This window comes from Lagenorhynchus albirostris, chromosome 17 (genome assembly GCF_949774975.1).
Source record: "Lagenorhynchus albirostris chromosome 17, mLagAlb1.1, whole genome shotgun sequence".
NCBI classification, from domain to species: Eukaryota; Metazoa; Chordata; class Mammalia; order Artiodactyla; family Delphinidae; genus Lagenorhynchus; species Lagenorhynchus albirostris.
The window spans coordinates 71,083,460-71,110,396 of NC_083111.1; the positions used below are offsets into that span (position 1 = coordinate 71,083,460).

Here is a 26,937-nt window from a genome sequence, read left to right on the forward strand (position 1 = left end):
TGTTCATAAATATTTATTACCATTTCTGATTATTTCCTTGAGATGCATTCCTAGAAATAGAAGTAGTGGGTAAAATGGTGTTAGAATGTGAAGGCTTTTGAGAAATAATGCCCAAGTATTTCATAGAAAGTTGGTAGCAATTTATGCTCCCACCAGCAATGTGAGAGGTTTATGTTTGATAGCATCTTGGCAAGCACTCGATAATACCAGCATTATTATTAAATTATCTTTATCTTCTCTTTCCTTTTTCACTGAAACAAATCTGTCATTAGGCCCAGCTGTTTCTTATTGTAAAATGCTGCTACATTTCTCCCCTTCCTTTCGATTTTCAAGTTGCTGTCCTAAACCAGATTCTCAATTATTTTACACATACAAATATGCCAAAATCTCTCGCTCAGGTGTACCCCCTCATATCGATGCTGTTACTATATAACTTCAGAGTTAACGTCAACCTATTCTAAGTCCCTTTGCCTAGATAGTCAGTATCGCAGAAGCTCAAGTTCAACTGTGCTTTGAATGATCCAAATGAATTACGTTTGTTTTCTCAGGGCAAGAACCACTCATATAACGATTGTTTCAGCCAACATCTGATGAGCACGTATTATGTGCCAGACACTACACTAAGACCAGAGCTACAAGGAGAAGAGGCACAGTCGAAGCATCTGAAGATCAAGCGGAGTAGAAGAAGAGTCAGTAAATAGACAATAATAATACAGACCGATAGAGGCTTTGGGAGGAAGAATCAGTGGCAGAAAGGAGGGGAAACTATTATCGTCTAGGGAGGCCCGGAAAGACTTTATGGAGAAAGCAACATCTAGGCACAAAACCTATGGTTGCAGGTAAGAATTTAGTGAGGCAAAGCCATTTGTTATGGACTTCATACTTGTGCCCACCCCCCAATTCTTATCTTGAAATCCTAGACCTCAATGTGACAGAATTAGGAGGCGGGGCCTTTGAGAGGTCATAAGGTCATGAGGATGGAACTCTTATGAATGGGATTAGTGCCCAGAGATAGGAGAGCTGGCTTCTTAGTTCTCTCTCTCTGCCATGTGAGGACACAGCAAGAAAGGTGCCTTCTGTAAACCAGGAAGAGGGCCCTCACCAAGAACCCAATCTTGCTGTCACCTGAACGTGAGTATTCCAGCCTCCTGACTATGAGAAATAAATGACTGTTAATAAAGCCACTCAGTTTATGGTATTTTGTTATAGCAGCCAGAACTACTAAGATACCATTCCAGACAGAAGCACAAGCAGGTGTAAAGACACAGAGGTAAGAGAGGGGGAATGTGAAAAGACAAGCCATAGAGTGACAAAAAGCATTTGCACAACATCTACATTATAAATGACTTGTAGACAAAGGACATTAGGTAAAAAGTAAGGAAAAACTGTATGAAGTATGGACTTTAGTTAAATAATAATGGGTCAGTACTGGCTTCTTAATTATAACAAATGTATCATACTAATGGAAGATGTAATTAAAGACCCAAATGTGAAAAGTATACTTTTAAATTTTTGTCAGAAAACACAGGATAATTCCTATATGAAATTGGGAGAGAAAAGGATTTCCTGAACAAGACATTTAAAATACAAGTCATAAAAGAAAACACTGATAAAATTACTACATCAAAATTTTAAAATTTTGAATGAGAAATCCCCATAAACAAATGTTAACACAAGCTAAACACTGACTGATAATATTTGAAACCTATAAAACAAATAAAGGATTAGGTTTCAAAATATTTAAAGAATCCCCTTAAACCCACTAGAAATGAACAAAAATGTTCACTTTTTCAATAAATTAGGATAAAGTGTTTGTTTAATAAATGAAAGATTATAAAGTCCCTAGTATTATTCCCCTCAGGAAAGTCATATTCAAATTCGACCTTTATTTTTAACAAAAATAATTCTGTTACAAACTTTATTCTACAATTTATTCTACAATTCTGTTTTTCTTTTAAATAAAATTATAATTTTTTTGAAAAAGAAAGACAAGAACAAACAAATCAACAGAAAAATAGCAAAGAATGTTGTAATGGTTTAATTTTATGTCTTAACTTGGCTAGATTATAGTTCCCAGTTAAATGCCAGTCTAACTGCTGTTGTGAAGGCATTTTTTAGATGTGATTAATGTTTAAATCAGTAAACCTTGAGTAAAGCAGATGACCCTCCATGGTGTGGGTGGGCCTCATCCAATCAACTGAAGGTTTAACAGCAAAGACTGAGTTTTATCAAGGAAGAAAGAATTCTGCCTCCAGATTGCTACATAGAAATTCTCCCTCAGTTTCTAACCTTTGAATTTCGTACCTGACTCTCCAGCCTGCCAGCTTGCTGTATGGATTTCAGATTTGTCAGTGCCTACAATCACACGAGCCAATTCCTTAAAATATCTATCTTGATCCATCAATCGATAGAATATATGTATATTCCTACATTATATATATTTATAATGTTATGATATACATATATTATAATATATATTTATATATGTAAGGGTATACATATATATTTCTATAAAGATAAACAATTTGGTCAGGCTAGAAATGTATATGTTGATAATTCAGGCATTCCACATTTAGGGATATAATCTAGAGAAATTCTCAGACAGCAACTAAAGGAGATACACAGAAAATTGTTTACTGTAGCACCGTTTGTACCAACAAAAAGAAAAAAGGAGAGGAAAAAAGACAACCTAAAAGTCCATCAACAAAGGAACATATACACTGTGGCTTTTCAGATAGAATACAATAGCTATTACAAAGGGACCATGAATCTGTATGTAACAGCAGAAACAATAAAAGATAAAAGAATACAAGTGGTGTGTACAGTTTGATGTCATATGTGTATATTTTTAATACATAGAATTTCAAATGCCATGTGTAAATACCTGCATGTATAATAAATAGTTTTAAAAGCATAAATTGGAAGAATGAACAACTGCGTGGCTTCTTGCCTCTGATGAAGGAAGGAAGAAAAGGAAAGGAAACAAAGAGAACTTGAATGGAATTTCAACTAAATTTATATTCTTCTTCGTCAAAGTCTGAAGCATGTATAAAAATGTTAAGATTTGTTAATAATGGGATGAGAAGTATACAAATATTTGTCATAGACACTATAATTTTCTGTATATTCAAATCTTTTATAATTAAAAAAGTAATTTTAGTACTCCAGTGAGAGAGGAAGGTGGCATGGGGGTAGTGCAACATTAATCGAAAAGTGGACAGGAATGGCCAGCCAATCGGCCATACTGACCTTAACACAGAAGGCAAGAGAGAGGGAGCAGTGAGATTGTGTGTCCTGGATTTCTGGTTCAGGTGAGTATACAGGAGGAGGTACCATTCACTGAGAGAGGATTGGAGGAGGTGAAGTGAGCTTGAAGTGATGAGAATCTTCTATGGTACTGGTCATAATGTGAGGTACGTTACAGACACTCACTAAGACTTGCTACTTCAAAAACCACCCACATCCTCCTTCTTTCTAGGTATTTGGGAATATTCGGTCTATGTACTCATCACAGGCCAAGTCAACTAGGTAAATAAGAACAGGGGAAGCATTCTCACATAATCTAACACAGACATATAGACGAAAGATTCCAAGTGAATCTTATTCTGAACTTTAACAACACCCAGGAGAACAGCTATTACATTTCAAGCGGCAGAATATGGCTCCCCTTTTTAAAAAATCAATAGATTCTCTGGAGGAAAGCAGTACATGACTTCCTTTTCAGAATTTTATCAGTAGCTTTCCCGCTCTACAGGCACAGTCTATAAAACCATAGCCGAAGATAATATGGCTAAAAAGGAAGTCAACAGTAATACAGAACAACAGCTTTTCTCATACTTGACACGTTTGAGACATTTGCCTTCTGTTGTTAGAACTCCCTTCAAATCGAACCCAGCTGCCATAGAGCCTCGGTGACCAAAATGACCTCTCCCTTGGGCCTCACCTTGTTTCTCTTTATCCACTGCTAGGTGCCAACCAGAAATAATTAACACGACATTTATCATAACAGGTTGTAATTATTTGTTTTCATGCCCTTTTTTTAACTTTTTATTTTATACTGGAGTATAGTTGATTAACAGTGTTGTGTCGGTTTCAGGTGAACAGCAGAGTAATTCAGTTATACATGTACATATGTCAATTCTTTTTCAAATCCTTTTCCCATTTAGGTGGTCACGTAATATTGAGCAGAGTTCCCTGTGCTATACAGCAGGCCCTTGCTGGTTATCCATTTTTGTTTTATTTTTATTTGTTTGCTTATTTATTTATTTATTTTTGGCCACGTTGGGTCTTCGTTGCTGCGTGCAGGCTTTCTCTAGTTGTGGCGAGCAGGGCTATTCTTCGTTGTGGTGCGCGGGCTTCTCATTGCGGTGGCTTCTCTTGTTGCAGAGCACGGACTCTAGGCACACGGACTTCAGTAGCTGCAGCACACAGGCTTCAGTAGTGGCAGCGCGTGGGCTCAGTAGTTGTGGCACGCGGGCTCAGTAGTTGCGGCTTGCGGGCTCTAGAGTGTGGGCTCAGCAGTTGCGGTGCGTCGGCTCAGTAGTTGTGGCACATGGGCTTAGTTGCTCCGCGGCATGTGGGATCTTTCCGGACCAGGGATCGAACCCGTGTCCCCTGCTTTGGCAGGCAGATTCTTAACCACTGGACTACCAGGGAAGTCCAGTTGTCCATTTTTAATGAATCATTAGACTACTCGGGAACAAGAGGCAATGCTGGATTAAGGGGCTGACCAACCAGGCAGCTACTTGGGATCTGTAAACTATAAGGAATTTTAAAACAAAGCTGGAACAAATCAGAAATATGGAACCCAATGGATTATATTTGTTCACTCAATTCTTATATAACAAGCAAAAGGGAAACTGGCCCACTGCCTTAGAGGGAGATGACATACCTGAGCAGAAATGCCTGAGACTGACGCCTCAGCAGCCTCAGTCTCTGTCTCTTGCACAGTTTATTGCAGACATGTGTAAATTGCAGTGTGCAGCTCTGGCCTCACCACTAACCCCATGACCAGCCAGTGAGCACTATCTGGTGTCAGCAAAATCAACTACAATCCCCAAACCAAGCAATGCACAACTTCATTCTATTGACTAAGACCCGTGTCTTTATCAGAGCGTCTACCATGTAAACACTTTAAATATGACAACCAAGAAGTTGCCTGGCCCAGAAAATTACAATCCCAAAAACATTGCACATAAGTAAAAATATTTTACATCCAGACATTTAACAAGTCTCTTATATTAACAAAATGTTATAAAAGTTTTATCTATAGAAAGTAAGTTTCTCCCCAACCTAAGTAAACATTTTTAAAAATTTTAAAATGTCTTTTGAAGAGGCTTCAAGTTATTGCCTACATGAGTCCTTTCCACTTCTCAGTCTAGCCATATGTGAGACCACGTGTGCAGTCCTAACCTTCACCCCTAACACTGAGCACAGTGCCTGATACCTAGAAGGTATCCAAGAGAGATTTGATGAATTAGTTAATTAAACAATCAATATTCAGTATCTGTTCGCCCTTCAGTGTTAGAATATCCACTAGCAGGACTTCCCTGGTGGTCCAGTGGCTAAGACTCTGCGCTCCCACTGCAGGGGGCCCAGGTTCGATCCCTGGTCCGGGAACTAGATCCCACGTGCCGCAACTAAGAGTTTGCATGCCAAAACTAAAAAAAAAAAAAGATCTCACATCCCACAACGAAGACCTGGCGCAGACAAATAAAAATAAATAAGTGCTTTAAAAAAAAAAAAAGTTCCTGTTATAGCCCATATTATTGTAGCACAACTCTGATTGCTAAAATCTTCTAAAAATTAAATACCTATTGGTCTTCTTGACTCTCCCAATCATGGACATATTCTGGTCTATTTTATGGACAGATATCATTACAAAGCATGGAACTCGATCATGAGTCCTAACTCAGGAAACATAGAGATAACATTGTTTAACTATGTTATGTTAACTTATGTTAGTTAACTAACAAAACTAACTTATGTTAGTTTTGTTTTAACTTGATAACATTTGAATTGTGAGCACACTAGCTGACCTTCCTTATTGCCTTGGCCTTGACCTTTGCACACACATATTTGGTGGCAAGGGGGAGGAAAATATGCAGGTGTTTTCCGGTCAGACCCACTATTTGAGAAAGAAGAGTTTCTCAGAAAGTAGTGGGAGGAGAACACAAAATCAACACTCCTCTTATTCCATATACAGCAGGGAAGATAAAGAACACTAACACTGAGGGAACACCTATTATCTGCCAGCTGCTGTACCCCATCACCTCACTGAATTCTGAACTACTCTTGAGCCACATACTATTGGTTCCATTTGAAAGGGGAGCCATTAGGACTCAGAGAAATTGAGAATTTTATTAAAGTCAGACAAAGAGAGAGTAGGGTGCCCAGCATCTGTATCCAGGTCTGCCTGGAACCTTGCCCACCTATGATGTTCGCTGGATCCAATGTAATTGGTATCAATGTGTATTATTCAACCTGACACCCAACTCACTTACCCACACTACACCCTGAGAAGGCAGGCAAGAGGCATGTTTTAAATTATTTCCGTAATGAGATTTGAAAGTCAGAGGAATTAGAGAGAAGACCATCAACAGATTTCAGGGAGATTGTCCAATACTACATATCTGTGCCAGGTTATAGAGGCGAGTAGTGGCTTTCAATCCCAACATGTCTATAGAAAAGACACGAAGTGCCAACTACTATCTAAATTATTATTAAATCTATTACTTAAAGGGGCTTTGCTGTGGCACTGATTCTCAGGAAAAGAGATCACCAACGGGATGGCATTTTCATAAAGTCTTTGGTGGTTTACATATGCCTCCCTAAGGAGCCTGCCTCTTGACAGCCTTTGAGAATCACTGAAAGGGAAGTAAGAAGGTTGTTTTATCATTTTGTTTTATTGTTGATGTCACTGTTGTTGTCTCCCTGAGAAGAAAGATCAACCGGGTTAAATCATATCACAGAAATCAAATGAATGATCTACTTTTAAACTCATTCCACTCACTGTATTTCCTATACATAATGCTGTATCTAATACTATTACACCCTGTCCTACTCAAAGTGAGGGCCATTGGTGAGCTGCACCAGCTGGAGCTTGTTAGAAATGCAGACTCTCAGACCCCACCCCTTCCTATTGGTGCAGAGCTTGTGTTTTAACCAGATCCACAGGGGATTCTTCCTGTTGCGGAGCACAGGCTCCGGACACACGGGCTCAGCGGCCATGGCTCACGGGCCCAGCCGCTCCGCGGCACGTGGGATCTTCCCGGACCAGGGCACAAACCCGTGTCCCCTGCATCGGCAGGTGGACTTTCAACCACTGCGCCACCAGCGAAGCCCTCCACAGGGGATTCTTAAACATTTCAGCTTTTGAGAAGTCCTCAAAAGGGCTTGTAGTGTGTAGTGGTCCACACTACACCTAAATACTCCCCCATCCCTCCCCATTAGTCTCAAGTGAGCATCCCTCATATGTATTCCCACAGCAATTCACAAGCCCCTCATCACACGTGTAGGGCACTGTGTTGAAACCGTATGATTAAAGATCTCCCTTTCTTGCCTAGATGTAAGCTCTATCAAGACAAAATCAGTGCCTTCCATGCTCACCACTATGATTGTTGGCACCTAACAATGCCTGGCACAGAAACTTTCAGTAAATATTTAGGAATCCCACAGGAGTGTGAGCTTCTCAAGGTCAAGAACCACTTTGTAAGTATTTGTGCACCTTTAAAACCTAAAACGTTCTGGCATATAATAAATGCTCAATTTGTGTTGATCTCCTGAATATGTGCCTGATGCATCCCAGAAAATGGAATGGACTGAAAGCGCCCGTTGTGTTAAATGGCACATTCGTCAAGCCTTCTCTGACGTCTTCCTGTCCTGATTAAGTGCCAATTTCCCTGTGTCTTTATAACTTGTTGCTTATTAATAATAACAGCAATAAACACTTGAATAGTTCTTCTCAGTCTGTAAAGTACCTTTATCTTCACAATGTCATTAATTCTTAGATTGACACAAAGAAATAGTGTTCTTGATACTTAAGCTGTGAAGTTCCACTAACACCTTGATAGTTAAAGAGTCAGATTCAAAAAGTGTGTGTGATTTTCCCAATGTCACAAAGCTGCTCGGTGAAAGGGTCTGGGTGTGTCTTAGATCTTCTGGTCCTGTGCTCTCTCCCACTCTGCTACCCTGATTATTGTAATCAGATGGCATCTGACCTTTTAGGAAAGTTACTCAGATATTTGCTGAGACATGGTTTTAGTTTATGTCTTTGTTGTAACTATTTCATCCAGCTATGCATACTGTCATTATTTAAAAGAAATGCATCTGTTTGGTGTGCAGGAAGTGCCTTCTTCAGCTAGGCATTCATTTATTTATTCAATCATTCATTTATCCAACAACTTGTCACTGACTTCTTTGGACAGTGCCAGCCCAAGAGTGATCATTCAATATTTGGGTTTTGTTTGTTTTTTGTTTGTCTGGTTTTAACTGTTTGTTTGTTTTGGCTGTGCCGGGTCTTCATTACGGCATGTGGGATCTTTAGCTGTGGTGACGCAGACTTCTTAGTTGCGGCGTGTGCACTCCTAGTTGCAGCATGCATGTGGGATCTAGTTCCCCGACGAGGGATCGAACACAGGCCTCCTGCATTGGGAGCATTGGAGTCTTATCCACTGGACCACCAGAGAAGTCCCTCAATATTTGTTTAATTGAACTGATTAGCTTCCTTTGATCAATATTGATGATTTGGGTCTCTGAGATCCACTGATAAAATAACCACACTGCTAAATGAAAATTATAAAGTCATCGAACATTAGAGCTGGCAGATGCCTTCAGAGATTACCTCCTCTAACCCGCACTTCTGGCAGATGAAGAGGCTGAGCATCAGAGAGGAAGAGTGACATGCCTGCGTTCACATTACAAAATGTTTCATGTAGCTTTTCCTGTAGGGACCTGAATTATCTGTCTGATATGCTTGCACTGATCACAAGCCAGGTTGTTGACAGATCCCCACTTAACTTGGGCATAGAATCAAATAATTTAAAAATACCCCAAAGCCCCCACATAATAGTTAGATGCCTTCTAAAGCTTGCAGCTGACAATGTACTCATATTGCTGATCCTAAGAGAAATTTGGAATGACTGGGATGGACCGCCACATATAAATATTCATGATACAAACTCATCAAGCCTTGAACAAGAACATATGTGAATAATTAACAAGGTGGTGATTTGTAGTATCATGGTAATAGATAACCTGGCTCCTAATAAGAGCCTAACTGAAGCTGTTTTTCCTTTTACAAAGCAACAAGAAATTCAAGACAGTAAATTGTAGAGTTTGTTATCACTTTAGTGATATAGTTTTGGAAGTTGAATCCTCAAGAAACAGTTTTTCTTCTAAAGTAGTTACTCATTATTGCTAGAGCTGTATTTAACATAATACATTCTAAGCTTTTAGAGAAAGTGACACAAAGGCATAATTATGCAGTGTATTCACTAATTTCTGTTATTAGTATTGTTCTTTTCCTTCTTTTCCACAGTATATCTAAGAAAAAGTAACACTGACTCTTTTTGCCGTTTGATTCAGGGTTCCTTTCAGCTTGCCTCTGTGATTTCACCTGACATCTTCATTTTAATCTCCCATCTGTAGGCTGTGATCTGTGCAGCAAAGGGAAGAGAAAGACTTAGTATTTCTCCCCCAGCTGCTTTTCCTTAAGAACAAAAATTCCCTCCATCTTTTTCACCTTACAAAGAAGAAAATCTGAGAAACAGTTTCATATGCATCCTAGAAAGGTATGATCCAGTATCTATCTCTATCTCTCTATCTCCCTCTGCCCTTCTCAGAAAAAAAAAAAAAAAAAGAAAGAAAAGAAAAGAAAAGAAAAGGCTACTTTTTTCTCTTACAAGAAAGTGATGACTTTGGAAAGACTTCTGAAACCATCAACTTTTAAAGCTATCAACTTTTAAAGCTAAATACATGTCTACCCTATGACCCTGCAATTCCATTCCTTGGGACAGATAAATGAATATATTTGTCTACCAAATGAGAAGGACAAGAATTTCATAGCAGTTTTATTCATAATTGCTGAAACCTAGCACAACACAAATGTCTATCTAGAGTGGATAAACTGCAGAGTATTAATAAAATGGAATACTATGCAACAATAAGAGAGAACATCTGCTACCAGCAATATCACAGTTGAATCTCACAGACATAGCAATGCATGAGTGAAAGAAGCTAGCCACAAATGAGTAAACACCACATGATTCAATTATATGAAATTCACTAACAGGAGAAACTAAAATGTGATGATAAAAGTCAGATTTTTGGTTACCTGATCTTGGGGTGAGAGAGGAACAGTGTAGGTATGAACCTAGAAAAGAGCATGAGGGATCCCTCTGGAGTGTTGAAAATATTATATATATAGTATATATATACATGTATCTATATTTACATATACATGTAAAAATCCTTGATTTGTACACTTAAGATTTGTGTATGTATCTACACCTCAATAAACATTCTGTTTAAATGACAATTGGCCCTTTCCTTCCAACAGCGGGAAATTTCTAGAATTATGTATACAGTAGTGTTTCTAGTCTACTGCTGGTTTCCCTTAGCAACCACCCACTTTGGGTTATCCACATATTTTCATAGGGGAGTTCCTTTTAGGAAAGCATGTATCCTGACCACAACAAAATATTTTGAAATAAAAATTTAAACACAACTACAACAAAATATTTTGAAATAAAAATTTAAACACAACAAAAACATTTTAACTAAGAATCATTTTCACCATACATGCAAATTCAGGGCAGATGTGTTCAGAGGAATAACCCAAGTCCACCCACCACTAAAAGAAAAGTAAAACTGAATAAGGATTTCTGAAATATTGTAATGATTTCTCCCCCTGGCTCCTAGTCAAGACTGGCAACAGGAATACAGAAATGCCATGAAAAAATGCTCTCTGGGTACACATGACTAGAATTCTCAGACGGTGCTGGGTGACTGCGGAAGTCTGACTCAGCTTTGAAGTCTAGGAGTACCACTTGTGGGGAAAAGATGAAGCCCAATTGGGGGTGACCCATTCTATCCTTTCTTATACACATGTCTTATCTCACTTAACACCTTTACTATCAGCAGCATTACAAAATAAGGCTTACACACACTAAGCAACTTCCCCCCTAAAGGCAAACAGCTTTTTGGTTGGGGCCAATTGGAGTCCTCACTGTCTAATGCCCAGCTTCTGTGGCATGCCTCTTCTAATCTGACTGGTTGGCTTTCTTCATGTTGCTTCTAGACTAAAATACTTGGGAAGGGGCTTATAGATTACTTAAATTAGTCATGGCAGGCTTTTCCCAAATAAAGCATGTGTAATCTTCTCTTTTCTTTTAGTCTATCTTGATGAAAAAAATTGTGACTTTATCCTATCATAAATCAGATGGAACTAAAAGTGATCCATTATATTTCACACAACGATTTTATCATTTATCTTGCTGCCCTAATTTGTCCCTCCTGAAAACTTTGGAGGTCAGTTAATGGGCATGATCCCTGGCTTCAACCGTACTTACTGCCCTCAGGTACCTGTTCAAGGTACATCCTGGTAACCAGGCAGTTCACACCTGATTTCAACCAACAGCCTGTCCCTGTTAACTGGCTCTGTGCTCTTGACATCAGAACCTAATAGAACCACATTCTGGAAACCAGCTTCCACCTCCCAATGCCCACTCCCCTTCAGACTCTACTCTCCAGCCAAACTTGCCATTTTTTCACATATAGCCTCCCAATGTGTTCTACAGATATCGGAATTTAGGGGAAATATGTTGCGTGTTGAAAGTCTTAGAGGGAAACAATGCCTGAAAGAACTAGCAAATTGCTAGCCTTGCCAGGTTTTTCTTGACTCTCCATCAGTCTTTCTCAAGAAAGCTACGGTGCACTGGTTCCCCAGACAGACCTGGGACAGTCTAATCAGGTTCTGTTGTCTCACGGTCTGTTTGCAATTGGAGATGCTTCTTCAGAGCATCATAAGTTCCTGAGGTTGCAAAAGACTGCACATCATGGGCGCTCAAAGGGTATTTGCTGCCTTTATCTGTCCAAATAAGAGTCATGGAACTCTTTATAAGTCTGACTATGTTAACCAAAGCCATAGTTTATAGACGTAGGGTAGCTGTAGATAATTTGGATGCATTTTGATATTAACAAAACTCTTTTTACTAAATAGCATAAGTAGAAACTGAAGGTTCTAGTTATTAAAATGGGAAGGGCTGGGCCATATAATAGGAACTCCTGCCCACTTAGAAATGTTGAGGAAAAGCTTGTAACCTTCTCTCCCCATTTCACACATGCCTCTGTCCAGGGAAGATTAATGGCCAGGTGAACAAGTAGCTCAGCCTCTTTTCTCTGTGGCTGCTGGCTTGTGATAAGGTCACTGGAGCAGGGATTCTTTGCTCTGCGCCAGGTGGACGAAGTCAGTTCAGGAGGAAACACTGGAAGCCCATTTGGGTCTTGGGCCCGAGGCATACATCCCAATGTACATTTGCCAACCATAAAGTTTATGAGAAAAAGTATTATGTGTGTGTATGTATATTGGACATATATTCCAGATATCCAACAAGTTCAGATAATGCTAGAGAACAAAGAATAAATACTCCTACCACTCGGCTTAAGAGCTAAACATTGTCCATACAATTTCAGTTCTTTGTATATCCTTTCTTGTTCCCTTTCTTCTTCCACATGTTTCCTATTGCAGAGAGAACCACTACTGAACGTTGGGTTTATCATTTCCCTGAGTGTTTTTATATTTATACTACTTATGTGTTCCTTAACAATATCAAATTTCATTCTGCTTATTTGTATACTTTATATATGAATAGTATCAATATTAACATGTTCATATAAAAAGTTCCTTTTTTTTTACCTGAGTAAAATATTTTACTCAATATTATGTTGTCAGGGTTTACTCATGTTAATAGATGTATTGCTAGCACATTCATCCTAACTGATTGTAGTATTCCCAAGGATTAGTATACCGTGTATATATATATATGGTGATGGATATGTAGGTAGTTTCCCATATTTCATTATTATAGGTGCATTACTATGAATATTCTGTGATATGTTTCCTTATAAACATATGCGAGAGCTTCTCTAGGGTATGTATCTCAGAGGAGAATTACTGCATCCTAAGGTAAGTGCATTTTTACTGTTCCTAGATATTGCTAAAGCTGATATTTGGATCTCTGATTCTTAGTTATGGTAGATCCCATAGGAGAGGGGAGATGATTAATGATTCCTCCTCTCTCTACCTAAGGTAATCGTTCTTTCTCCTCTTTCAGCCTCATAAATCTGTAGTCATTTTCTGAGACTCTGCTAAGTTCCTCTCTTCTGTGGAAGCTTCCCTGAACCCCACAGGTAGAGTGGTCACTCCCTCATTTGAGCTTTCACGGATGGCTCTTCCATATGAGACTTGTCAGTTACCTAACCCTGTCTATACACCTACAAAAATTACACAAAGACTATAATCTCTAGAAGAAAAACCAAAGAACAGACTCTGAAAAAACACACTGTAGGGACATTATGTCCTTTGACTGATTCTTAATCCCCCAAAACACCAACAATTAGAAAGGTTACCCAATAGTAGCATCCTTGCCATTGCCGTTGATCCATCATAGCCTCTCTTATTCAGAACACTTGGGTTCTTTACAGAAGTTGGAAGTGAAACCAATTTTATTAACTCTAACACCTATAAACACACAGATAACACAGTCCAGACCCACATTCCCCTTGCCATCTGCTTGACCAGAGAAGGTACACATGTAAAGCTATTATAATGAGAAAAATCCTTGTGTAGAATTACAAAATTGTGGGGCTTTGAACGCTAAAAGGGCTTAGAGGTGATATCAGCAAAATAACCCTTTGATAAATAAGAAATTGACTTTTGAGGGGATGCTTCACCTGAGATAACACAGCCAATTAGCAGCAAAGTCGGAGTTCATGGTAACTCATTCTCTTTAATTCAGCGAATATTTATAGAACCCTCAACCATACATCTCTATATATATGTTAATTAGGCAAACCTGAGGAATTCGATTTAATTAAAACCATTTTCTTGCAATCTCCTGAAATGGAATCTCATTGGAAAGATCAGCCATTTAAATACAGGAATCTTACCGAAAGGGACTTCCCTTCCTTCCACATAGACTGGCCTATTGGAGCTGCCCCACTTTAGTGGATTAAGGGGTCGAGGTCTTATTGTTGAATGAAGACTTAGGTATTAATTTGGAGATTATCATGTCAATTATTCATTGAACATTTCTGACTCATCTGTTTTTGATACAGAACATGATTGATTTTCTATTATCCAAAAATGTCCAAAAAATGATGTAATCTGCCAAAATTTTCAACCACTGGCCTGTATAACTGTCCCCAATAATTAAATAATAGAGTTGAATACAAAATTGAAGCTGTGCTTTGATTACAGTCCATGAGTCCTGGTTGTTAAACACACTGGTTACAAATTTTACTAAGTGACAGGCAGTTTAAAGGATCTCATTTAATTCTTATCATGGCCGCACAAGTTGGATAGTAATACACTCACTTTTCAGAAACGGTTCGGAGAAGTCACTAACCTAACTACATACATTATACCGTGAGTAACTAAAAAGGAACCCTCCTACTCCCCCCCACCCCCCCCCAAAAAAACAAGAGCGTCTGTGTGGCTCCAAAGGTCATTCTCCTTCTGCTGTATCATGGTGTCAGATAATACAGACGAATGGCAGGATGAAATAACAAAATAAGTTGCACAATTTTTAATAGGTGTAACCTGAAAGGTAGGCCTCATATTAGTGTCAAATCCAACAGAAAACCCATATCCCCTCCAAAAAAGTCTTGGGAAGAACTGTAAGTGCTGACTAAACTAACATTACTTTAAAAGACGCCAAAGAGAAATTACATTCTTAACACACATAAAATTTCTTAAAATCTTTCATTTTTCTTCTAATATCTCATATAGTCAGATGTCCTCAATATTTTATCTCTACTCTCAAAAACACCCAAAACTCTCTTTCCAAACTCAAGGAGTTTACTGACTTTTCTAAGTTCCCTTGCTAGCCTACTAGATCTACGGTTCCCGCCAGGGGGAAGTTCTTTACTCTTCATAATGATAATAAGGCAAACATTTCTCCCTTCTTGCATCCTGTCTACCCTGACCCTCATCACTACAATCAACATGCTGAGAAGTATAAGAGATGACAGGAGAGGGAAAAAGGCCATAACTATTATATTCAATATATTACTGTGTCTTATTGCTCACATATAGGTTCACAGAATGGGAATCTCTATTTTACTTAAGTAACAGAAGGACTTCAAACAAGAATAGCAATTACATCACGTCTCAAAACAAGGGATTAGTTTAATATTATAAATATTAATATTTATAATATTAGCACATCAACATTGTCTACTCTTATTCGAGATGCCAGAGTTAAAAAGCCAAATTCAAGTGTTCCCAATTATGAGACTTTTTCTCTTACCTTTCAAAGGTATTTCCTGAGGGGAGCAGCCATCCCTAAGTGTAAGCTCTAGGAAACCTATAATCAGTTTCTCTCTCTAATTGAGCACTTTCTTTCCTTAGATTTTGGAAGAAGCATGAAAATGATTTACTGATTTAGGAACTGGGTGGAGCAGACCACAAAAGGACAAATCAAAAACATCTGGAATGAACTAGTTGAGGGAGAGGGAGAGAGACTGAGAGAGAGAGAAGTAGGGCTTTCAAATGAAACAAAGTACAGATGATTTGGCCAAATTTAAGCCAAGCCAAACACTCACATTAAACATTGCACTTGGGTCCGGTTCAATAGCGGGAGCCGGCAAGAGGCAGCGTCAGCCAGCATTGCATCAGACGCACATTGTGCAGAGAGGAAATGAGTTTAGTCAAGCCAGCTGTGACTTCAAAGGGGCTGCTCTCCCGGAGAACAGTGGGAAAGGGTTCCCTCTTCAGTGAAGATTGCAAAGTTCAGCCAAAGCCAGTCCAAAGGGAATGGACTTGAGGAGGAGGAAAATTAAATTCAATGTACAAGAATATTTTCCTTCCATGAAGTAGCTTGAGAGAAGAGGAAGAAACATGACAAGGAAGAGAGGTGACAAAAAAAGATTCTGACGCTCATCTGAGGACGGGAGTCCCAATGTGCATAATTGTGAAACGGGGTAGTTTGCGTGTGGATAGCTGCTTTTCAGTTCAGGCACCTCGTTGCATGAATCATGTTTCCGAATCTGTGGGAGGAGAGGCCCTTGGATTCCTCCCCCAACTGACTCCCATAGATAGTTTCTTTCCCTCTTTGTATTTCTAGAAAACCACACATTTCTTTCCAATTATTTAGTCAACACGAGTTAATTGAGAGACAAACAGTGGATTAGACCCTGGAAATACAAAGACAAACAAGACAGTCCTGTTTCAGGAGTTCACAGTCTGAAGGAGAACTAGACACATAAATAGAGGATCATGGTTTTGAGCACTAAGTCTCACATTAGAGCAGTGATTCCCAAAGTGTGATCACCTGACCAACATCAGCATCACCTGGGAATGTGTTAGAAATGCAAATGTGCGGGCCCAACCCAACAGACTGAATCAGAAAGCTGAGGTTGGTTTAACAAGCTCTTCAGGTGATTCAGATACATGCTAAAGTATCAACTACCTTGAAAGTGAAAAGCAAAAGGGACTTTGGAGCAGAGATGCATACACCTGAGCCAATCCTGAGAGGCTCTGTCATCTGTAAGTCACTTCTCGGTCCCTTTCAGGCTAGATTCTAAGTAGATTGCGCGCTGGTAATTCACAAGAATGATAACCATGTGTATGTCTTATCTAAGTAAATTGTAAGAATTTTAAGGGCTGATTCTTCTTTTATGTGCTCTTTCCTTTCTTCTCCTACTTTCAGAGTTCAGTCCAATACTTAGGAGAGCCAGGCACTGAAATTTACTTTAAGTAGTTAACTCAGAACTTAGAGGCACCGGTGCAAGGGTTATACACATTCACAAGGAGAAACTGTCAAATGTATACTTACAAATTCTTATAAGTTTCGTTGGTGGGAGGAGAACATAAATGTTACCTTTCCCAAGCACTCGTGTGATGCCTGAGTCCTCTCTGATTTCCTTGCCAGGGGTTTGTTCTTCTTGTGCTTGAGTACCTCCACTGGTCTCACTACCTCAGGGTGCAGTTTCCTTCCTTCCAGACAGCTCTGTTAGAAAGATCTGGCTTCTTCTGGGCTGAATCTATCATCATTTAAATTCCATTTGTTAGTTATAGTCCTATCCCTCGGGAATCCACAGCAAAGATACTTACATATTAATGTGACATTTTTCAAGTATTTGAAGATAGTAATTATGTAGCATATGACACAGGTTAAACTCAGACTCTGGAAGCAGACTGCCTGCATTCAAATTCTTGTTCTGTCACTTATGAGCTCTGTGACCTTGAGAGAGTTATTTACTATCTTTGCAGCTTTGTGTGTGTGTGTGTCTATATGTGTGTGTGTGTATATATATAATGGCATTACATAAAAGGACTTTTGTAAGGAGTGCATGAATTAATATATGTAAATGTTCTTAGAACACAGTAAAGTGCTTTAAAAGTTTCAGCTATTATTAATCATCATCATTATCATAGAGAGCTTGTCAGATACCTGACACAGGCCATCTTTCTAATTCTATAGTCATTCACTAGGTGAGCCTATTCACTCCTTTGGGCTCAATCGCCGTCTATATATTTTCTGAAAAATCTCTTCATGCTCCTCAGAGCACACAGCTAAATGTAAGTGGCTAGTTGTGGCCACATGGATTGTTCTGGCCACTATAATCTGGACAGAAATGATGAGCACTACTTCCAGATCTGGCCTCTAAAATCATCCTGAGAAATCCTCCACTCTCTTCCCATTAGCTCATCAGCTAGTTAAAGGCACAGCAACAGGCCAAGGACTCCAAGGTGGCCCCGGGCAGTGGTGGAGCCACACGCTGGAAGAAGCCTTAGATCCCTGAGTTAACACTTAAGAGTGGAACTGCCTACGAGAACCAACAGACCACCATCCACACTGGGCTTTGTGTGAACAAAAATAAACATTTATTGTGTTCAACTTTTGAGATTTTATAGCCTATCATGACTACTACAGTGACTCCCTAGTTTATCTCTTGCTCAGACGTTGCTTCTGAGCTTCAGAACTGTTCATTTGGTTTTCTATTCAGCCTTTCTACAAGGACCCTCAAATGGGGTAATTAGTAAACTCAAGGCTTCTGAGATCAGACTATTTGTGTTGAAATATCAGTACTACCATGTACCAGCTATAGGACCATGAGTGAATTATATAAACTATTCATAACTGCATATACTTCAGAGTTGCCAAAAAATTAAATGAGTAGATGTATGTGAAACACTCAGAATGGTCACTGGTCCATAGTCAATGTGCAATAAATGCCAGGAAGTATAGCATTTATGACCATCTCACCCTAGGTTTTCATATGGATAACAGGTAGTTTCCCCACCATCCAACAGCTGTTAAAACCAGAAACTTGCAGCCTAATCCTGAATCTTTTTTTTTTAATCACCCCACATGGAACAAATCACCAATAGCTGATAAATTATACTCCTTAAATATTTTTCAAATCCATCCACTTGTCTCCATCCTCTTTTGCTCTTCCCTCCTCATCCTAGTCAAGGCCATCAGCATATGTGGCTGTATTATAATTGCATTCTTACTAGTCTTTTCAAATCCATTCTTCTGCCCTTCAAATGCATTCTTCACATAGAATTGTAATGTTCTTTTTAAGCGCAAATCTGATATGGTCACTCCAAAATTTAAAGTGTATTAATACCCTTCATACCCTCAGCCTTTGGTAAATCCAAATTCTTGATCCATCACTTAAGCCTCTCATCACAACCCACTACAATGACTTCATCTCCAGATTTGAGCCATGCTGAGCTTCTGTTGTCTTCGTAAAGGTGTCACAGACTGTCTCATCATGCTGGCTACTTCTGTTTACACGGATCTTTCTCCCCACCCCAAGTTTACCTAATTAATTCTGATCATCCTTTATATTTCAGCTCAAATGCTACACTCCTCAGAAAGCCTTCTTAGCAATCTCTGCCCACACTAATTAAAGACATGCCCACATAGCACATACTATACTTCGTTAACCTCAGTGCACTTGCCATTATTTGTACAAACATGTCTTCCCAGCTAGCCAGAAAGCTTCATGAGGGCAGGGACTGCATATGTATGGTTCTCTGTCTAGTATAGTGGCTTGTATGCAAAAGGGGCTCATTAAATTTTTTTAAGTGTGAGAATGAGTCTGTTTAGGTGGCTTTGTGTGTATGTATCCAGGTGAATTTTTATTTACTTGGGTCTGGAAAGAAAGCCCTACAATCAATCTATGTGCCTAACTGAATTCAACCAACAAGTTTAGAAAACCCAGCATCTGACCTCTTTTGAGTTCAAAATCTAGTCGATTTGACTATAAAATAAAAACCTTCTTTGGTAAAGTAAAAACTATATTAGAGTGTCATGCATGCATAACAGAATGATTCTAAGCCTCCATGGGTGGGTGACGGGTTATTTGGGATGGGTCAAAAAGTAGCATGTTTCTGGAAACAATATTATGAGTGCTCTCATATTCTAAACATCAAACAATCCCTCCATCCACGGTTCACAGAGACTATGTAATGCCAGACCAGATCAAGAAATACAGGGGAGAAGACTGAAAGCAAACTGGAGTTCAGAATTAAACCGGGTTGTTTTTCTATCAAGAAAAAGTTTATGTCCATGCTGGTCCAAAATTTGATGAAGTACATGATTAGAGAAGGACTGACAGACAGATGCCCGATGAATAGTACCATCTAGAGAAACTACACTGTAAAGTGGACTCAGCATAGTCACTGAGTTTTAGCAATGAGCTTTAGAGTCTAGCTCTGTACCTACTAACTCTGTTTTTGGTGTGACTATGGAATTTCTCTCGGTAACATTTTTCTCGTCTGTAAAATGGCAATGATGCGCCCCAAGTCATCGGACTGTTTATGAAAATGCTAGCTATCTCTAAGGCTCAGGGAAGTTTAGAATTTCTCCTGGAGTAACATACTAATAACTGATAAAAGCTAGTTTTCTGTCTACAACTCTTTCCATTAATTAAGGAATGTCTTCTCCCTTACAAAAATCATAAAAATAAGTGGATAGGGCTTCCCTGGTGGCGCAGTGGTTGAGAGTCCGCCTGCCGATGCAGGGGACACGGGTTCGTGCCCCGGTCCGGGAAGATCCCACATGCCGCGGAGCGGCTGGGCCCGTGAGCCACGGTTGCTGAGCCTGCGCGTCCGGAGCCTGCGCTCCGCAACGGGAGAGGCCACAACAGTGAGAGGCCCGCGTACAGCAAAAAAATAAAATAAAATAAAATAAATAAGTGGATATTGCCAAGAAAGAAACAAGTTAAGCTAAGGCTAAGTTCTACTGAGCACTCATAAGCACCTTGGTTATATCGGGTGATGTGTGTCCAATTTTAACCAACAGAAGATGCTGTTTTAGAGAGGTTTATGGTCACATTTTCCAGAAAAGTTGAAAAAGAAAGAGCCAAAATAAGTGACCCAAATTCAACAATATGAGTACTTTCTTCTGCCCTCAGTCAAAGAGGAAAACTATTTGATATAAGCCTTTGGCTCTGGAAATAACTTTGCATTAGTCTCTGAATCGTGTGGGTTTTCTTTAGCTTCTTTGGAGTCACGACCAATAGTTCTGTCGCCTTCCCTGGTTCTAATAAAACTCTGTGCTGGGTTTTGGATGACGTTCATTCCAAGAGGACCCCTTGTCAGTCCTCTAGTGGCCTTTGTTGTCCACAGCCGCTTGCAATGAATTTGGGGGCAAAGGTCTCTGGTTACACCCACCACTGAAATCAGATTCAGCTACACCACACGAGGAACATATTATAGGGTGGAATCCAGCATTCGTCCCCACAGGACGAAGGCAATAGCTTTGCAGCTATTCCCCAACTCTACTTCTGATGATTCTATAACCCATTGCCTCTTACACTGGAAACAGCCAGGATTTCTTAGCAACTCTGACCTGAACAGAAAATAAAATAACATTCAGCAAAGGAGTCAAACTGAGTCATGGGAATGTTTTCTCCAAGAGAAGAGGTCGAATAAGTTTAAATACAAAGACTTATAAATCCCTCCAAGTATTTTTCCCTCCTTAATAGTTTCAACCAGTGCCTTATTATTATTCACCCCGTGTTTGAATAATGGAACGCTTAGATCACTGTATTCATCAAGGGAAGGAAATGCTATATTTTCTGAAAAGCACTTTGAATAAAGCTTTCTCCCTCTGTGAGGCCATACTTCACTGAGTTTTCCTAATTGCTAAATGCATGGCTCTGGCTTGAAATTCAAGAATTTGAAGAATTGTCGAACACGCACTGCACCAGTGAAATCAGACCACATCACATTCCAGGGCCTTCATTATCCAAGCAAACTATTCCAATCCCAGATTATCACTAATAGTGTCAAGGTTTTATATCTGTATATATAAATATCAGATTATTGCAAATAGTGTTAAGATTATATATACATAAAATACATATGAATTATATATATATGAAATCATATATATGAATATATAGAGGGATCTAGGAGAGAGAAGGCCTAGGTTCTGGTCCTCAGGTGTTGCTACCCAATAGTAGATTGAGTTTGGAAAAGTTCTGAGCCTCAATTTCCTCATATACTAAATGAGTTAATGAGTCTGTCTTGCTCACAAGTCAAGGTTATTTTTTAGCCCTAATGAAATAATGAGGGTGCTGGGGCTCAATGATGCAGGATATGTCCAATGACTTCTGGGGAAAAGGGATTTTCTTAGGTCGCGTGCACTATCAATCCCAGTGTCAAAATAATCAGAGGATTTGTTCACTGTTAAATCCTCAGAATCTGTAATATCTTCTACGGGAGCTGCAGCAGAGCTAACTGGAGAGCTGAGAGCCCCGCTCTGAGCAGGACACTGCCTCCTCCTGTTTGCTGTCTAGCATCATTCTCAAGAAGTTAATTCAAGTGGGACAATCAGCCCAGTGTTTGAAAGAAGCCCAAACTTCCTGAAAATCTAATTTTCAGTCCATTCCCCTGGGTGAGCAGTAGTAATTCACTTAATTCAATGCTTCATGAAAAAAGAATTAGAACTCAACTTCACTTGTTCCAGCTGCCTTATATGGTTATACATGGAGTAATAAGTGTAAAATGTAAATGTAAAATGTAAGTGTAATCTGAGTGTAAAATGTAAATTACTTGAAACAACCCAAACATCCCCAAAATCACTGGGGAAGCACATGCATTGAATGGATCATTATGCAGCCATGAAATAGTTATGTAAATTTTTTTGAGTATGAAGAAGTGCTCATGTTATAACTTTAAATAACAATGCAAGATTCGAAATCCTGGAACCCGCATTACAGGTATCCCCACTGTTCGGAAATCAGCTTTACACCACTTCACTTTTACTAAAGACCTGCTTTAGTACCTGTTTCCACTAACCACAAGAAATTAGAAGAGGATTTTCACTTTTACGAAAATAGGTGGAAAGCAAAAATAGCGTTCAGTACTTGCTTTACAGCGAGGCTTTATAGAGGCAGTGGGCACCTTGAACAGTCGATCCATCAACATAAGCAAGTTTGGTTGATCATGATGGACTCCACAGTGTACAAACAGCAAGTAGCTTTCTTCTTTCTTTCAGCTGTCCCTTTAAATCTGTACAACAGACTTATAGAGATAGGCCTTTAACTTTTCCAGGCCATCTCTGATTTTTATACACACACACACACACACACACACACACACACACACAAAATACCCTCTAGTCACCTTCAGGTGTGAAAACAGTCTCATTTCAATAATAAATTATCCATCAGTATATAACACCACCCACTAATACAATTTAAGATTTCACTTCTATGCCAACTTGGGGTCCTGCTTCATGCCTCAGGGCCTTCAATAAGGCACATATACCCAGTCAGCTTCTTTTCTCTCCTTTCTTTTCCTCTCTTTTTCTCCCTCACAGGCTATCTCAGGCTGCCCCAGAGCTGAGACAGGCTTGGACATCATCTGATCATTGTGCCCTCTGGGGTGGCAGATTCCCAATATGGATAACCTCTCCTTGAAGAGCTTCCCTAAGTTCATCAGAAATTCCATGGGAGCTCCAATTACCTGGCCTGTCTCTCACCACACCTTTTCCCTCCAAGTTCCAGCCCCTGATTTGGTGGTCCACCTCTCTGCTGAGTCACTTAGCCACTTCCAACAGTCCTCTCGTGGGGAGACACTTCCAAAACAGCCCAACCTATTACATGTAGGGTTATTGATTTATTTGAGCATCTGAGTGGTTATGCCATGGTCTAAAAGCTGCTTGTATCATACACTATCACTGGCACAGACTTTGGGCAAAGTTCTGTGCCATATGCTAAGAGGACGTCAAAATGTCCCAGACACCATATCTGCCCTCCAGATATTAACAATCTTCTAGGGGAAAATGATGTGTTCACAACTAACTGCAAAGACTAGCAGGATGAAACACCTGCCCTGCCCTGGTTTCCCAAAGCAAGCTTGACACCTAACTCTTACTTCCTTCCATGATGTTCCTAAACCTTTCTATGACTGTCCCTATCTCTCCAACAAGATTGTGAACCCATACCATACAGGGTCTATGCTTGGGTCATCTTTTCCCCTTCAGTTCCAGCCATGGCTTATAATTGGAATACATTTGTGTTTATTAATAATGTGTTTATTAGGGCTTCCCTGGTGGCGCAGTGGTTGAAAGTCCGCCTGCCGATGCAGGGGACACGGGTTTGTGCCCCGGTCCGGGAGGATCCCACATGCCGCAGAGCGGCTGGGCCCGTGAGCCATGGCCGCTGAGCCTGCACGTCCAGAGCCTGTGCTCCGCAACGGGAGAGGCCGCAACAGTGAGAGGCTCGTGTACCGCAAAAAAAAAAGAAAATGTGTTTATTAATAATGTGTTTATTAGGTGATTGAAATAAATATCAATTTTTTGAAGCAGTGTGAGGATCAGATAATTTTTTGTAGTAATATGGTATTAGTGTAAAAACTATGAAATTTGCTCTTAGTTGACTTGTTTTTAACTCAACTCCACTATTTATGGCCTCTCGACCTCTAGTTTCAGAGTGATTAATGCCTTCCTTACTTATGGGATGCTAATAAATTTCAAGTAATACAGATATCTTGGAGCATTTGGTGAGCTGTGCAAGTGTTCTGCAAGTATTACTCATTATTTGAGCAATGGGCATGATAACACTAAGACCTGAATTCAGAACTGAACTCTCCGACACTTTTTAGCTGAATGTCTTCATAAGACCCTCTCTGAAGCTCACCTGGCTCATCTGGATAATGGGTACACTAAAGATTACCTCGTTGCCCTATTATGTGAATTACTGTAAGCAAAGCACCTAGAGTAGAGAAGGGATTTAATAAATGTTTGTAAAAAATCGCATTTGACTTTATGAAAAGTACTAACCCTATGGGGGAGTTGTAAGGCTCGTTCCATTGTAACAAGTACAAAAACAGCTATGACTTTATAGACAAGGTTCCCTGTGAGTAAATTTATTCTATGCCGCAAAGCAAAATAATTGGGTGGCCTTTCTGGGAGATGACAAGCCCCTTTTCCTGGAATGGCATATATTCAAGGGGATGACTGTTAAGATGGGTATGGAGTGCACGTTAGACTAGATGGCTTTGAGAATCCCTTACACTTGAGATCTTATGAGTTTGAACATTCAGAAATTCACGATTCATTCACCCAAGAAATAAAAAATTTCTGTCCTAGGTCCCGATCACAAAAATCCCTACCCACATAGAACTTATGTATATCGGAGGGAGATAGACAATAAACACATAAATGAATCAACATTTAATATGCCAGATGACCATACCTGCTAATATAAGATCTAACATTTTTCGCTGGAGCTGAGTTTTAAACTTAACTTAGAGCAGTACTCAATTTCAAACCCCAGTGGCAGGAAGGCAAAGAGTTTCAAATTCATGGGCCTCTGAGTCCCAGATGTTTCCTTTTCCTATAACGTTTAATATCATCTGATGCAGATGGATCCCTGGTCAGCTGAGGGAACTAATTAATAGTTGATAAGTTTCATCAGGGAGAAGACGATTTCTATCACAGGGGTTCAGTATCCTTCATCAAAGTGTCCAAGTGATACTATGAATTTTTCCCCCTCTGGTTAATCAGGAAGACTAAATCCAGAAGGAGGGTTAAACAAGGTCAGAGAGATGGAAAAACCGCCACAATTTGCATTCTAGAGCACATGATGGAATCTATTTATACATACCTCCAGGGACACGAGAGAAAAAGACTCCGGAATGCACAGATAAGATTTTCAAAGATCCTAAAAAACTAACTGAACCATTCAATCCACTAAGAGAAGATTAGTAATGAGAACCTGCTACTAGACAACATTAGGTTATTTCTTTTTATCAGAAAACCTCAGTACAATTTAGAATAGCAATTTGACACATTTTGCTTTATATCAAAGACTGGATTAAACTATGTTTAAACAGAGACACAGAGTATTTCTAGGCTTAATCTCTCATATAAATAATTCCTAAAATGACCTTGCATCTATTATTTAACGTATTTATTCATGCACAGACAAACCTAAGAGCTAAGCAAAATGAGTCTTAGGAATTCAGGTGGAGGTGGGAGAAGAATGTCGGTTTTTGATGTCACAGGTTTTCATATATGTTGAACCCCTCCCAGCTGGGAGCCCTCTGAAACTTTAATAGGCATATAAGAGAGGGAAGTATAGGTTGCAAGGTACCACCCATTTGCTCATTTCTTCACACACAAACATGCCAGTCGCTGGCAAGGGGTCTGAGGCTCACAGGTCCAGGAGAGAGAGGAAGACAGGTTCCAGCAATAGCTATAATAAAAGCTGGCTTGTGGAGAGCACCATTAGAAAGTTACGGAGTGTTATGGGACTTCATGGGAGGAATGTATCACATTAATTTTCCTGTCAAAGATCCCAGCGGGCTTAGTGGCAAGCTGTACTCAGCTCAGCTGGCATGGGGGAGGGGTGGAAGAGCGGAATCACCGTGGTCCATTGTTCCAGACAACGCACCCGAAACTTCACAAACCATCGTCCTCGTCCGACACTGAGGGCAAATGCCTCTGCTTGTAAGGATGTGCCCATGGGGCCAGACTCCAGCCCAGAGACCCATCCTATGGTGCCAGACTTTTTAGTACCAAGAAACCAAGTGAGCTGGTCATCCTACCTGAGAAGGCTGTGATATCGGGCAAGGCAGTTCTCCACACCTGAGCAGACCCTGAAGGCACCGACAGCTGGAGTCTGTCTGCTGAAGCCCCTCTTCACCTGGGTATCAGCTCCTTCCTAGAATGAGCATCTGAGCAGTGCTTCTCCATGGTTACCACTCTTACCTTTGCTGTAGGCACTCCACCATTCTGTAGATAAGGAAATTAGGCTGGGTGAATTCCAGTGACTTGCATGAGAATTGGACCTCTGTAAAATCAAAGAATTGAGCCTGTGTACACGACTCATGTAGATCATTCTTGTTCTCTCCTTTCAGTGTCTCTATTAAAGTTGGCTCTGAAACTACGAGAAGGGACAAGGGGCTTGTCTCAGGGATAGCATCAAGGGGAGATGGGGGGAGTCAGGAATATTTTTCTTTGGTCAGTTTAAGAAAGAGGGATCCTGGAGGAGAGAATAGGGGCCAAAGCTTTAATTAGGGAAAGGGAGTGGTCACAGCCCTTGGGGTCTACGGCAGGAAAGGGGCTGATGCCTGGACCTGGCCTGGGAGGACTGGTAGCCCTGAGGGCAGGTTTGATGCAAGAATTTGTACTCCCAAAGGTAGCTTTCTTTCCCCTTTTGTTAGGCCCCATTTTATAAGCCAGC

At 39.9% G+C, this 26,937-nt stretch overlaps 1 long non-coding RNA gene across 1 annotated transcript in view; it reads right to left on the minus strand.

Moving 5' to 3' along the window:
* Nucleotides 1-26,480, minus strand: part of LOC132508352 (uncharacterized) — a 106,287-nt gene extending 79,807 nt beyond the window's left edge. Inside the window, exon 1 of the long non-coding RNA XR_009536546.1 lies at nucleotides 26,300-26,480. This is a non-coding gene — a long non-coding RNA (uncharacterized LOC132508352). The remainder of the gene's footprint in view (nucleotides 1-26,299) is intronic.
* Nucleotides 26,481-26,937: the final 457 nt, after the last annotated feature.